We start from the raw sequence: 3,836 nt of genomic DNA on the forward strand, positions 1-3,836 counted from the left end.
ATCCCTGTGAAATTTCCCTGACTCTCATTATCTGTATCATTCATTATGTGGTATTATTTGCTACATTTTCAGTAGTTTCTTTCTATATATAACTTTTTTTTTTTTTTTTTTTTTTTTTTTTTTTTTTTTTTGAGATGGAGTCTCACTGTGTCACCCAGGCTGGAGTGCAGTGGTGCAATCTTGACTCACTGCAAAATCCACCTCCCAGGTTCATGCCATTCTCCTGCCTCAGCCTCCAGAGTAGCTGGGACTACAGCCGCCTGCCACTACGCCCGGCTAATTTTTTTTTTTTTTTAAATATGGAACGCTTCACGAATTTGCGTGTCATCCTTGCGCAGGGGCCATGCTCATCTTCTCTGTATCGTTCCAATTTTAGTATATGTGCTGCCGAAGCGAGCACCCGGCTAATTTTTTGAATTTTTAGCAGAGATGGGGTTTTACCGTGTTAGCCAGGATAGTCTCGATCTCCTGACCTCATGATCCGCCCGCCTCAGCCTCCCAAAGTGCTGGGATTACAGGTGAGAGTCACCACAGCTGGCCAATTTTAAAATTTTTGAGGGACAAACAACCAAGAATCTTACTTTTTTCCATCTCCCTTCTTTAACTTTGCCTGTGTAGAGTTTCCGCATTTTGATTGATTTATTGCATACACAATATCTATTCAATTTCTGTTAACTTCCAAGCTCATTGACTTGATAAATCTCAACTAGATAGTAGAGGCATTTCTTGCAAAAATTGATGACAGATTTTCAAATATCTTTAAGTTAATTTTCTTTTATTTATAATACATTTTAACTCTTCTGGAGAAGGAAGTATATGATGTGGTTCGTTGCATTAATACTTAATGTTAAAATTTGGAAAGTAATATGACTTCTCTGAGATTCAGATTCCTAAATGATCTCTAAATGACATATTTTGCTTTATAAAGTTGGGATCTGTTATATGAATATTCATAAAGTGAGTAGGTGAATGTTTCCTATTTTATAAAGTATTCATTAGAAGTATTTTTTAGAAGTACTTGTTCCTTCACTATTTAGGGAACTAAATCATCTAATTGTGTTGTTTACTTATGAAAAGTTTTTTCACTACTAATACATTTTTTTCAGTGATTCAGATTTTCTATTTTTCTTTATTTCAGTTTTGGTGACTATAATGTAGTCACTAAAACATTAAACTGGGAATTTATCTGTCACCCTTAAGTTTTTAATATTATTTGTATAAAGTTCTTCATAGCTCAGATTTAGTTGATACTCAGTAACTTTTTGATGAATGAATGAATCAATAAATCAATGTTAGGATCAAGCACCTAGAATGAAGTCTGTATTCACGCACCTATACTTTAGACATAACTGAAACAGCATAATATTAAATCATAACATTGAATGGAAAGTAATACACAAGTAAATGCATAAAGAATGAGCCCATTTATAAAATTTTGAAAAATTAGCAAAAGTAGACAATATAGTCTAAAAATCTTAAGACAAGAAAATTATTATTACAAGATTAAGGCTATGGTTTCTTTTGTCCATGACAATCAAGATGCTTTAATGAGAAGGAAATGATGCATTTTAAAGATGATGGACTTTTTGTCATGATTGTAATATCGTTTACTTAAATAGAAGGTAGATTAACCAGTGTTAGAAGTGTGGCAATATTTCAAACGTCAATGTTACATAATATTTTCTCATGTGAATATAGCACAAAATATGTTGCATTATACTGTAGATAAATAATGTAAGTAATATTTATTGGTAATTATGACTAAAGAATACATTTCAATTTTTAGTTTTTTTCTTGAAAGTTAATGTAAAATACGGGGGGAAATGAGCTCATTTTTGAAACAATTAGAAAAGGCAGTTATTCTAAAGTAATTAAAATACTAATTATTTCAGGACATGTATTTAGTTCTTTTTATATATAAAAGACTGAGTTAGGCACTGGAGATTTAAGGAAAATGTAGACACACAATTTTTACCCTTTAATCCAGCAGTCCCCAACCTTTTGGGCACCACGGACTGGTTTTGTAGAAGACAATTCTTCCCAATGGGGGCAAAGTGGGGATGGTGGGCAGGTGGTATAGTTTTGGGATGACACTGTTCCACTTCAGATCATCAGGTATTATTAGACATTAGATTCTCATAAGTAGTGTGAAACCTAGATCCTTCATATGTGCAGTTCACAATAGGGTTTGCACTCTTACAAGAATCTAATGGCTCATCTGACACAAGGCAGAGCTCAGGCAAAAATGCTAGCTGGCTCACTGTTCTGCATGTGACCTGGTTCCTAACAGGCCATGGACTGGTACCGGTCCACAGCCCCAGGGTTGGCGAACCCTGCTCTAAGCATATAGTCTAGCTAAATTTCAGATAAATTCTAGACAGTACTATATAATTTGGGCCAAATTATATGAAATGAGTGATATTTAACCATATTTGACCGATAAAAATATCAGTCATCCCACACAGAATTACTGAAGTTAAAAGTAATTCACTATGGTTAGAACATGGAATTTTTTACTGAAAGTGAGGAACCTGGAGTGAAAAACTGGGGTAGATAATTTAAATTTTTTGTGGTATATTCATAAAATTGAATGTCACACAACAGCAAAAATGAGGGAATTTTTGCTACACGCATCAGCACTGATAAATCTCAAAAGCATAATAATCTTTAAAAAGGTAAAACACAGGAGAAAACATATCACACCATTAAATTTTTATAAAATTTAAAAACAGAAAACATGAAACAAAATATTGCTTTGTAATAGCATAGTTTATTATTCTGTATTACAATTTTCATAATAAAAGTAACACATTTTTATTTCATTTAATTTTTAAAATAAACATGTTTAATTGAAAAATATTCTAAAGAAGGGAAGAGTAAAAAAATAATATACCCTCACTTTCTTCCCACTGTCTCGACTCCAGTGATGTAATCAACTATTCAGACCAGATGAATATCTTTCTGCTCTTCCTCTAAACATATGCACACATATATAGTGCTTGCACTTTCTTTTTCTGTATTTTATTTTGTTGTTTTAAAATACATATGACATACTAAAGAGTGCATATCTAATTTGGTACACTCTTTAAGGAATATGTGCAAAAGGAATAAGCATGTACCTCCGCATAGTTTAAGAATGCCTCTTCCCTAATACAGCCCCTTCTCCTCAAACCAAGGAAGCTATAATTCTAAAATTTATGTTAATGATACTTTTACTTTTCTTTAACCACATATGTAGTATCTGAAGTATTATATTTCCTATTTTCTTGTGATTCATTTTCTTTGGAATGTGCTATTTCATCTAAATTTCAAATCTGTTGTCATGAACCTTTTCATATTATTCTCTATTATCTTATTATCAAGATATAAATGCCTGCTTCATATATGCCTATATCTTGACTCTATTTGTATTATTGTTTATGTGTACCTTCTGTTTTCTTGATTAATTTTGCCAATTTTTAAAACTTTCTTAGGTTTTTCAATTCTTGGCTTTTTTTTTTTCTCTAAAATGTACCATTGTTTCTATCTGTTTTTATCTTTTTTTTTTTCTGACATTTATTTTATTTGTGGTCATTCTCTACTTTTTTTCCAACTGATTTTTTAAGCTAGACACTCAGATCAATTTTTTTAACCTTTCTCTTTTCTTCCTAATTTAATCATTAAAGGTAATCATACATGTTTAACTACATCATACATGTTTGATATATATAATTGCCGTTATCCCCAAAATGTTCTAATTTTTATTAATTTCCTTGTCCCCTGTATTATTTAGAAGGTTTTTTGTTGGATTTTCTGAATGTATGTACAATTTAAAGTTCTTTTCATTATTGACTTCT

At 31.6% G+C, this 3,836-nt stretch overlaps 1 non-coding gene across 1 annotated transcript; it reads right to left on the bottom strand.

Annotated features, from left to right (window-relative positions):
- Positions 1–293: 293 nt before the first annotated feature.
- LOC114672460 (U6 spliceosomal RNA) lies at positions 294–400 on the bottom strand. The gene has a single exon (XR_003722876.2). It is a non-coding gene; the product is annotated as a U6 spliceosomal RNA (small nuclear RNA).
- Positions 401–3,836: the final 3,436 nt, after the last annotated feature.

This window comes from Macaca mulatta, chromosome 14 (genome assembly GCF_049350105.2).
Source record: "Macaca mulatta isolate MMU2019108-1 chromosome 14, T2T-MMU8v2.0, whole genome shotgun sequence".
NCBI classification, from domain to species: Eukaryota; Metazoa; Chordata; class Mammalia; order Primates; family Cercopithecidae; genus Macaca; species Macaca mulatta.